The sequence below is a fragment of the Pieris brassicae genome, chromosome 9 (genome assembly GCF_905147105.1).
Source record: "Pieris brassicae chromosome 9, ilPieBrab1.1, whole genome shotgun sequence".
Lineage (NCBI taxonomy): Eukaryota > Metazoa > Arthropoda > Insecta > Lepidoptera > Pieridae > Pieris > Pieris brassicae.
The window spans coordinates 2,291,888-2,304,317 of NC_059673.1; the positions used below are offsets into that span (position 1 = coordinate 2,291,888).

Here is a 12,430-nt window from a genome sequence, read left to right on the forward strand (position 1 = left end):
TATTCTTCTTTGTCTCTCTTTCATGCTCATTACAAGAGTCATTAAGAAGTAGCGCCTAGATACGTTAAAATAAGTCTAAATATATTAATTGCTTTATACGAGTAACACATATGTAAGGTCTATATCGGATATAATCGTGAATATCTATATCTAACCCACCAAAGAACTGACTGAAACGATGTGAACAGCGGACAATTCCTTAAGTTGGTATATATTTCATCTAATAAGTCTATTATATCTCTAATATATTATTAATATGATAAAAATCCACTTCATAATAGGCCAAGCGGTGGGTACGTTAACTGGCTGTGTGGACTAGAGTTGACTAGAGAGAAGTGGAGAGAGCTAGAGTAGGTATGTGTCCCAGGACACACTGTAGACCAAATATTTTGTATGCAAAATTAAAAAAGGCCTTACAGACAACTACAAGAGGTGTTCAATAAGTAATGATTCTCCTTGAAAAGAAAAAAATCTGGCAGGAATTAAAGATAAGAATATAAAAAAAACTATTCTCTTTTGTTTTTAAAAATGGAACGTGTTTGCGTCGTGTCGAAATGTGTTCTTAAAAATTGTTATTTTCTGTAACCATTTGAAACTTGTATGCATTATTAGAACTCCGAAGTTATAAATACCATTATGAGTTAATTGCATTTATCAAGATTTATTTAAATCGATATTGATAACAGGCCCTCATAGATACCGAGAAATAGTAAAGATAAAGTCTTCCTGGAGTACTGGTTTGTTTGTTCAATAAATAGATAATTATTACCAACGTTGAGTAAACGTTCAACACCTTAAATGTCCTCTGGTCTGGAAAGATAACGTTTTCTGACACTGCGTCATAATGCACTGACTGTTCGACCGCGTTTTTTTAATATTCTTCCCGTAGTAAAAAAATGTGAAAAGTCAAAAATCATTTATTCATATAGGTACACTTATTAACGCCAAAAAAGATATATACATTAAATGCTACTAATTTTACATTTACTGCCAGTTCTCAAATCAAGGGCGTAGAACGGAAGAGAAGAACTGGCAATAAACTCTCCGCCACTCTTTTTAATAGCCAAGTTTTTTTTTGTTTTCCACGTTTGTAAGGAGTTGCAACCATTACAACATGTTCCACATGACATCTTAAGTAATAAATAATAAAATAAGTAAAAAAACAAATATTTGTCTCAGATTGTGAATCAATCTCGATTTTCTTTAAAATGAATAGCACGGAAACTAACGTTCCTTCTAAGACGGACGGTAAATCGTTTTTTAACACTTTGTTACCAACGCAACGAGTTTTTTGGTTAACACGTAGAGATCCTGAGAGTAAGAGCAACTAATCGTGACTGGCAAAGTGGACGGCACCAGACCCCTACTCGGACCGATCAAGTTAAGGCCCTTACAGGTCTTACCATCACCGGAGGCTTGAAGACAGGGGAGAGTGGCGGAAGTTGTACGGGGCTAAAACGGCCTTCACAAACTAAGAGTGTGACTGAAGAAGAAAATTAATAGACAACTATTGCAACTACTTCTATTACATGAGTATACTCCTTTCACAAACGCTGGCAATTCACCAACCAATACTTACTAACTGTTCATGGGCTTGGTTAACTGCCCTTTTTGGGCGTCCCGTAGGATGCCTCCTGCCCTACAAAAACGACGATTCGACAATGATTCTGCTGTTTACTTGGAATACTGTCACTTGGTCCTCTGCACTAGTTGCCTAAGTTTTGGTCGCTGGCGACAAGTAGACAGTGCGTAACAGCTCTTAAAACTCTCTAACTTTCAATAACAATAGACTACGCATGCAAGTTCCATGTAGATCTCTCAATACTTTATTTTATATTACAGCGGGCAAACGGGCAGGTGGCTCAACTGGTGTTAAGTGATTCCGCCTATAAACACTTACATTGCCAGAGCCAAAATTGGTACGCTCATTTCTTAAGGACCCTAAGTCGAATGGTTTAACTAACACAGTTATATATAGTTAATTCCAGGTTCTTAATTATTCAAAATTATACAAATTACATTCAAAGGTAATTCCCGCAATATACTTAATAATATAGTCTACACATATCATGATTAGAGGACGCGGTACGTAAGTTTACTGTTGGTATTTTTTTACTTTAAGTAGCTATTTAGTTAAAAGAACATTCTAGAACGAAGAAAAAGATATAAAATTACGAAAATATTTCCAATGAGTTGCTATCAAATCTAGGTTGATTAATAAAACTATATTTGGAATTAAAGATAACAAAAGATATCGTTATTATATGACAAGAAATTTGTTTTTCAAGTCGTCGTAAGCGTTTGAAGATTCATTATCTTCGATATTAAGGAAATAAATTAGTCTAGAAAAATAAACGCGCATTTTTTGACACACAAAGCTTGCAGCGCCATCTTGTGGCTATATTAAAATACGCACTGGAATTTTATTACTAGAAAGACAATAAAATTAAAATATTTGAATAATCAGGATGGTAACGCAATTATTACATTCGAGCGATCTCAAGTACTGTAAAAAAATTAATACGAAAATGCAAAACTACTTACATAAAATATATACAATTACTTAGACAAAGAGGTTTTCATGTACCCCTTACATGAAAAAGGATTAAGGGAAACGGTTAATTGATAGAGCTGGCTTATTTTGAATGCTAAGAGTGTTTGGTTAAGTATATGTCAACACGTCAATGTCAGTTTTTGACAGCTCGAAGGTTGTTCGTGTAGACTCAAGCCCAGCCTTGTCTCAACATCTTTCGTGGGCTTAATGGGCGTTGGGTATGTAAAAAAATAGATTTTCATTACGGTTACTTCTTATTGTTCATCCTAAGCCTAAGTATGAAAATAGTTAAATAAATAGATGCGACCCGTGTACATGCTTTAAAACATGAACAAAAGCTAGTTAGACCAATTATATTTTGTTTTTGGCGTGATTTTTCTTCTGTGATTCAATATCTAATGAATAGTTATCTAATCTAAGAAAACACGGAAAATTGTTAAACGAAATGTCATGATAAATTGCATAATTTACATGTGATAGATACTATCATAATTGTTTGTCATGACAACAAATCTATTTAAAGTGGGGAATTTAAGATAAAATATTAGTCTACAATAGAAGCTCTTCTTATATTGTTTATGTAATCATAACAATCAAATATACAGTATTTACAATTAACCTACATAGTAATAATATTTTTTTTAGCATATGGCTTAGCAAAATATTTCTTTTTTGTATAAAAATAATTGCCTTTTAAACCTTACATTAGTTACAATTACTCATTATTATGTGAGAAGAAAAATGAATATATTAATTATTAACTGTCATGTAAGTCTAGAATTTGTTACGAGTAATGTCATAGGTGACTTATTATATGTAATGTCAGGTCTAAACCATCTATGAATCTCTTATTGCCGAAGATCTAGACGTTTCTATTCTCTATTCCGCTTTCACTCAAACAGCTAATTTAAAGGTAAATAAAAAAAACAAATCAAGTTTGTACGAAAAACTTAATAAGCGTACTTAATAACTTTTTTCCTTATGTCAAAAACTGACATTGTATACGTCTTAAACTAAGCTTTCCCTTTTCATGCGAACTAATTCGCGGGTCTTTCAAGAAAGGGCGTCCCAATTCTTAAAAGACCCTCCACGCACTAGCGAGCCTTCTGGCAATGTGAGTGCGCATGGGCGGTGGTATCACTTAACATCAGGTGAGCCTCCTGCCCGTTTGCTCCTGTTACATAAAAAAGTCACGAGGCTAACAGCTCACTTTTTGATATATTAAAATGCATAACATTGATAGGAGGGTAACTTGTTTGCTCAAAGCAGTGTGACCGATTGTTAAAGGTCAAAATATGAGATGGCTCTTATTGCTTATCTCCTATTTGATTTCCCCTCGGAACCGACACTCTATTTATGACATTATTTGACTGTGCGTCAAATTTGACAAATCATTATTTTAAGTATTTTTTGGCAGCGGGTGAGTCTTTTGGGCATTTCTATAATAGACACGAAAATGTAGATCTTGATAGTCGTCTTTTAACTTCATATTCAATAAATATCCTAATCATATAGTTTCCTAATTTAAAGGAAATAAACATATACGTACTAGCTTTTGTTTTTTACGAATTTTGTTAAAGCATAAACAATAACATTGTACAAAGATACAAAAATCCAAATAAATGAGTACACACATGATTTTTTTTTATTTTTAGAGGCTGTTTCTTCTAGTGTATTAATATGATACTATAATAATATAGATTATGCAACTGACGGATGACGGATGAAAAATTTTGTATGTCAACTGTGACAATTCCCGCTCTTCTATACACATTAAATACTCCTTATACACATTAAATATCCATACATCCATATAAAATACATCCTACTTAGTAATATGTATTTTATGATTACTATGAAAGAACACTCCCGCACGTGAAGGCTGCCTCCAAGGATCTACAAGTATCTCTGTCGTCTAGCCGTTCTGATAATGTCATCCGCCCATCTCCAGAGCGGTCTTCTTTTGTATCGTTTCCCAAAAGGGCTTCCCCACCGGGTCGCCCTTATAATCCGTCTCGTCAGACAGTCTTACTACATGCCCTGCCCATATTATATATAGAAATTATAATATAAATTGGAAAATATTTGATTTTTTGTCCTAAATTGTAATTAAACTGTTATCGAGAATAAAACACATTAAAACAAATACCAGTTATTCTTAATTTTCTAATCGTCTGCCCGATTACGATTTGTCATTATTGTACTTATTTGCATTTGCCGAACAATAATGAGTTTTTTTATTCTTATCAGAGCACAATTAGTTCAACGTGTAAAGTACAATCTCATTTTATTTTAAATATTTAAAGACAAAACGTCTTACTTCTACCATAAAAGGATAAGTGCAGAGAAAAACAGCCGATTAACTTTCTCTCATTCATTAATCATCACCATTGACTAACAAATCGGTACTATGTGATTCATAAAATGCTAATCACCCCTAAGAAGTGATTACCTATGCCTATAATTGCGTACAAAAAGGTATTTAGCAAAAAACTTCCGCGGATAGCTAAATACTTAGAACAGATAAATATACGTAGGTATATTATCATATCTCTATCAAATGCTTAAAAGTAAACAAATGTAATAATACGTCGCCATATTTTATATAGCTGATAATTCAGGGTGATAAATAAAAAATAATTTGATAAAAATTGGAGCCATGACAATTGACATCTTCATAATCGCGCTCTCAAACAATGATCGAAGTCGCCCGGACAATCTGTAGCAGGACGAAACGAATGCCGCTAGCTATCTCACTCACTCGCGTCCAGTCCGAGAAGCGCGCTCTCGCTCCCCCCGCGCGCCCGTCCGTCGGTCTCAACCAATCGGCGGCCATCTTTTGCTCCCCCGAGAGCAGAGCGACAGTGCGTGCTCTCATCACGATCACAAGGAGACGACATCTCGCCGCGCGAGGTTGTCGTTCCCGCGGAAGATGCACATGCACCGCGACGCGATTTTAACCAAAGTGCCTTAGAACTTAGTGTAAGACTTTTTAAACTGTGCTCAAAGTTACAGTGATTAGTGAGTGGGAAGCTTGGAAATTGGACTATTAATCGACTACCGGCTGATATCGCGAAAATTATCCACGATTGGGTAAGTCAGGACTCACCGATTAGATTACAATGCAAATTATCGTAAGTGCGTCGCCCTGTTTTGTTTTAGGTAGCATTTAAATCGAGTAGGCCGTGCCGTCAAATGTCGGGTAATAAATATATGTAACTATAAAATAACAAATCTAAGATAGATATCGTAAAGTGTCTAAAAGTTCCATTGAGCTTTTTCTATTTTAAATGAACTTGTGGAAGTGCAAATGTTGTTTTAGTGAAATTACATTTCTTCCTTATAGGAATAATGTGTTTCTAATGGATGGATTTTTTAAAAGGAAGTAGATACTCGCGGTTTTATTTGTAAAAATATTAATTTTTTTTTTTACCAGCTTTCGTTTGAGATATAGTAATTTAATTATGCAAAGAATATTGTTAAATTATGTGCGACCAGCGTAGAAAATTAACTTAAACGTAAAACAATTACGTAATAATAACATTAACTTATGCATAGCTAAGCAAGTAGGTAACTAGCCTAAATTTGGTAATAAAATAAGATGTACCTACCTAAATTTATATTTGGTTACATATATAATGATTTAAAAAATATTATGCATGAAGGTTTATATCAATATCAATTACATTAAAATATTATCGAATATATATTATTCTAATAATAGGGAATGTTTAGGGAAATTATTATGTGGCTTTTAATTATACAGTTAAATAATAGTAGGAATATTTCCTTGTACGTAACGTTTTTTTTTAAATTTAATTTGTGTTTTGTATTCCTATTAGGAAATTGTCCAGTTAGAATTGCACGTCGGGTAAATAATTTTAAAAAAAATAACGGATTTCTCACTTCCGCCGGGAAGCCGCAAAAGATAGAGAGAAATAACTAAACAAAATATGTTTATTGAACTAATATACTTTTAGTTTGAAAATGTATGTTAAAATATTAATTGTAGGACATAGAAGATGTAGTAGGCTATTACAATGGCTAGTTCACTTATAATTATCTTTTAGTTTAGATTAGACTGTGTTATGGTTCTTATATATTATTAATAAATTAATATAGTATGGCTATTAGTTAGTTTTCTTAAGACAATAATGTGTCCCATAATTCAGGAATATTCTAGTAATGGTTGAGACTTGTCCAATAGTCTTTGACTGCTGATAGAGGATGAGGTGAGTCTCCAACCAACGCATAAAATTAAGCCACGCCCACGAGACCTTTTTAATCCGAGATAATTAAGTAGCCTTGTGATAAAAAATACCTAAAGTATCTTATATCAGATAACTAGCTGTGTCCCGCGGATTCACTCTTGCTAATTCAATTACCGTGATATGCCAGTACGTGCTGAGCGCAAATACCCATTCTTGATCTTTCTTAATTATATCATCACGACTTTTTCCTGAAGGGATAGAAAGAGACCACGGATATTCACCACTACCTGTCTCGCTTACTCTACTTTCATAAAATTCACCATGCATGCGCGGTTATGGGTACTTTTAACTTGTTCCTTCTTTGGTACCTCCTGGATCTGGTCCAGGTGTACGACAATGCCTTCCCCACCCGATTTAACCGTCCACGGTTGACTTGTATCCTACTTATAAGATTCTCATTGGTCTACATGCCCAAAGCATTCCTCTTTGTACCTATCCTTGGCATTACGTGCTCTGTTAACCCACACTACTTTCGTAACAGGTATATTTAAAAAAACCACAATTGATTAATAATATAAAAAGCAACCTGATTATAAAAATTGCAAAACACCTTCGTAATAATTACGTAATAAATTACAACAAACCGAGATAAAATCTCAATTTCATCTCAATATCACTCATACGTGTCTAGTAATTACCTTCGAACACTCGACTTTATCTAATCTGTTCCAAATTTGAAATCGCCGTAAGATTGAAATGTCAAAACATCTATTATAGATAAAAAAAAATCTATGAAAGATTACGCTCAATCCGGACATTTATCGTTCGTGAAGTTTCTTATGACAGGTCCTAATAGTGATTTGTTTTTAGACAATTATAACTACACATTATTATTCAATAAGAAAGCTTTTCAAAAAATATGATTAATGTAGCTTTATAAAAAGCTTTCTTACTTTTACACAACATACAATATACAATAACTTCAAAAATAATATCACCTTAAAATCAGTATAAAATATAAGTCTTATACAATAACTTTTAAACAATTACATACTTTAACAAAGACAAGAAAAACCTGCTTTTAGCGTTTATGGACACGTTGCGCCATCTAGTGGCCGATTACGTAAAACTTACCTAAGATATAATTAGATAATTAACACGATCTGAAAATCATAATTCATGTTATTATATACTCGTAATCTTATTTTATTAAATTATTATACGTTTTATTAGCTCTTTTCTTCCTCGAGACATTAGACATAACTTACATTTACAAATAATGCAGTTGTTGTAATTAAATAAGTAAAAAATTCACTTAAATCTATAAACACCTGCTGTAAACATTTTAATACCATTTTAATATCAATGTGTATTGCTATCAAATTTGATTTATTAAAATTTCGGTGTTTTGAGAATAATTAAGCTTTCAATAATCGAAGCCCTATTGCGCAAAAGTTAATACTTTTTTTAAGTTAAACTTATTTAATATTTATTTGAAAGAAAAATGTACGCAATTAAATTTAAAGGAGGGCATGTATTATCGCTTTCGAGCGATCTATTCCAGGCAACAACTGTAAGAAAAAATGTATTAAATTTGATATGGTAGGCAAGAAGTGCAAAAATACATATTTCACATGGCTATTAACACAAAACAAAACAGGAACAAAACAAAAAAAAACAAACTAAACTAAAAAAAGGTTACATGTAAAATAAAAAGTAAAAAGTGCACATGAATCACGATACTTCCTAAAATAATTTACTAATCGGGCTTTATATTTGAAATATATCGTTACATATAAATAATGGATTTTAACCCCTGTTTAATGTAAAAAATAATTACATCACGCTCAATGTCCATCAATCTTAAAATGAAGATGTTATTGCAACTTTGTCACGGATTCCTCGATAGTATTTATCGCTTTTTTATGTCTTCATTACTCTGTGCAATAAAACAATTTATTATCTATGCACGGATAAATTATCTGTGGCATTTTGCATAACTCGAATTTTTACACTTGATATTGAAAGTATTCCAACAAATTTCAATGCTAAATTGTTCTACCCATATGTAGTCATTATATTTGTAAACGTTTACTGATAAATTGTTTATTTAAATAAATTTATTTGCCGCACAAATTGATCATATTTTCGACATTCATTACAATTATATTATAATTCAAATAAAATTAATTACTAAATTCTTTTAATTAAACAAAAATGTATATAATTCAAACGAGGCAGGATTATGTAGATATGTCATAAGCGTCCTTAGCATTCACCTCCGTCCAAGATATGATAATTTCATTATATTCACTAATAAATTATCTATATTACTTTTATTTAACAACATATTTTTCTTGTTAGTATCCACTTTACAATTGTCAAGAAATTTTTCAGAAAATTGTATGTATTTATTCACACTTCGTTACACTTATACAAAATTATATTATTATAAAAAATATAACAACGATGCAATGGGCGACCTTATAGATAACAAGCGATCGCTTGCAGGCAACCCTTGTAAGGGAAAACCTAAACAAAATTATAGGTAAAATGCATAGCCAAATCTTATACAAAAATTAAAGAACTTTTATAATCCAAATCAAAATATCTTCATTCATATAGGTGAACAAGTACATTTGTGAACGTCAAAAAGAAGTTAAATTAATTGTAAATTTACATTTACTACCAGTTCGCAAGTCAAGGGCGTAGAGCGGGCAAGAAACTTTCCGCCACTCTTTTTAATCGCCAAGTATTGAGTCATACAAATTGTTTGATCTGGAGCAAATCAATCCCAATGATTAGGATAATTTAAGTATTCTTCAAATGCAAAAGCAATATATAAAATAATACAAAACAAATGAAATAAAATAAAAACTAAAAAGCTAATCTCACGGATTCATGAATGACGATGCAATACAAAATATGGTTAATAAATGTTTATCTAAAAGAGATTTAAAAGGTATTGGGGATGTAGCCAATCGTATGGATTCGGGCAGCCTATTCCACAACTTAAAGGCAGAGATCCTAAACGAATTACGAAGAAGGTATTAAAAGACAAGACCAGCGTATTGTGAACCTTTGTGTCGTAATTTCATCAAAGAAATTAGTCGAAGCTACAAACCCAAAGACTCGTTGCTGTATTTTGACAGTGCACCTTCAAATCGGAATACACTAAGACAGTTGACCGTTTGCGAAGACATCGTTTAGAACAGCATACCGGTTATATTGACCAAAATCAAAGGTACTTATAACAACGTCATCGGTTTTTACGACCAAATGAGTCTGAATGAGTCGAAGAGACTCTTCGATGTCGTTTTAACAAATTTGGACTGTATATTTATAAGTTCTTCGAAATCTTATCGATTAAGCAGGCAGACAGACATACAGACAGTAACGAAACACAAAATCATAATAAAAAAGAAAAATAAGAATAAATAAGTGTGTAATGTGTGTTGTGGTAGGAAATGTCTCTGGTTCAGCATTATGCTGTGGAGCGTGTGTGCAACAATGTTTTTAACATTAAGGCCCACGCAGGATATTGGGGCAATTTGATTGTTAAGGGCTATATGAAAATGTATTACATTTTTATATTTTTCCATTAATGATTTCCTAGTAATTGCAGTGAGACTTCTTCATCGGCGTTGTAAATTACCGTCACATTTGTCGGTTACGCGTCACATCATTCCGTTACGCGCCATCTTTTTCTTGTCCCTACCACGGTTGATTCGAACGAAGCCATTAATAATAAAATATATAATAACGATAACGATGATAGTAATAAAAGGTAAAATAAAATAATTGTATTTTTTGTATCCATGTTTATGATTATAAAAGCCTTTTGTTAAACTTTATCTAATTTAGCTTTAACCAATTTCTGTAAAGTTGCATATAGTAGGTCATTTTTCGAAAAATAACGTCATAAAGAAGTTTCACTCCTTACGTGTGTACACGCACACATTTTTCATACATTTAAGATTCTTAAGTAATTGTTTACTATAGTATAGTTATATTCTTCTCTAAGTATTTTTTTTTTAAAGTGACCAACCTTTTTTTTTTTTTCGTCAGGAAATGCTTTTACGCATATCCCTACGGTATTTTACACCAGCAGGGATTATGCGGGACTCCGACTTAATAAACCCTACCCACTAAAACCTGACGGATGACTTCAGCTCGCCAAAGGGCGACGGCAGGTAACAGCTGAGCCCTATCCTTACCCCCACCAAACGCGAATGCCACAATGCCACATGACTCCTCTCACACACAAATCTTCCAAATCTTAACTTAGGGCAGACGTCGTTTCCTTACAGGCGGAGCATCTGAATCATTTTCACGCTGACGCTCCGCATTCTCTTTCTGACTCATGACGGCCTCACAAAAAGCCTTGAAGGCATTCCAAGGACCGTCATTGTCAGCTTCCACCATTATTTGAATAATTGGTGGAAGCGACAGACTGCCATCAATGCTATCAGTAAGCACCGAGCGAAAGTACCAACAATAATAGTACAGTACCAACAACAACAGTAATAGTGACCAACCTGAGTTAGGGCAATTACGCCGCGTATAACCTCAAGCCCGTATAGATATTACACCACGATTGCGGATGCTTGACAAATAATCATTACTGATTATGTTCTGTCATCTGATCACGTCTGCACGATAACAGGTGAAATCCTTGTCTCTTATCGCTGTGATAACGCTGGTAATTGATTTCACTTGTTGGTTGTGCTACACATATAAATTAAAACTTAAATAAAACAGTGGCTCTACAACCTTATTAGGTCTGGGCCTTAGATTGATATATGTGTTTTGTGATCATTTGTGAATCTAATAGGCAAGGTGATCACCCTCCTCCGCACATAAAAAGTCCATTGATGCACAGCCGGAGATCGAACCCATGACCTTAGGGATGCATGACAACTTAAAACAATATATATATTATTTATTAACAAAAGCCACTCGGCACTCGTACATGAGAAACTTAGGGCCTTACAAGAAAAGAACGTACCAATTCTTAAAATTCTCCTGGCAAATTGATAATAACCGAAAAAGCCAGATTTCAATATATATATGGTATATACGAATATCTTTCAGGTCGCTAGTTAAATGGCGGTTATTAGTTATGTGGCTAAGCTCTTAATTGAAAGGGGTTTTAATCTAGTTGGCTACGACATATATATACTATTAGTAGTTCTTATAAAAAATGTGTACACACGTAAGAAGTGAAACTTCTTTTTGACCTTATTTTTCGAAAAATGACCTACTATATGCAACTTACAGAAATTTGTTAAATAATATAAAGTTCAACAAAAGGTTTTTTTTTATCATAGACATGAATACAAATAATAAGATTTTTACAGAATTTCATTAATTGTAATAGAATTATTACTATCATTGTTATCGTTATTATATATTTTTGTTATCAATGGCTTCGAATCACTTAGAATCAACCGTAATAAGGAAAAGAAAAAGATAGCGCGTAACCGAAAAATGTGACGCATAACCGAAAAATGTGACGGTAATTTCTTACCAACACCAGTTTCACTTTAAAAAACGTTTTAATTGAGCAAATATTTTGGATTGTGTTTAGGTATTTCCGAACTATCGACCTTCAAGAACCAATCATACCAATTATTAACGCACTACCCTCTGGCATAGTCTATGG

The 12,430-nt window shown here is 33.1% G+C and overlaps 1 protein-coding gene across 2 annotated transcripts in view; it reads left to right on the plus strand.

Annotated features, from left to right (window-relative positions):
- The first annotated feature begins 5,451 nt into the window (after window positions 1-5,451).
- LOC123714024 overlaps window positions 5,452-12,430 on the plus strand; it is a 30,187-nt gene continuing 23,208 nt past the window's right edge. For both annotated transcript variants that reach the window (XM_045668026.1, XM_045668027.1), the window contains exon 1: window positions 5,452-5,647. The gene's annotated coding sequence lies outside the window, so the exon portion shown is untranslated. The remainder of the gene's footprint in view (window positions 5,648-12,430) is intronic.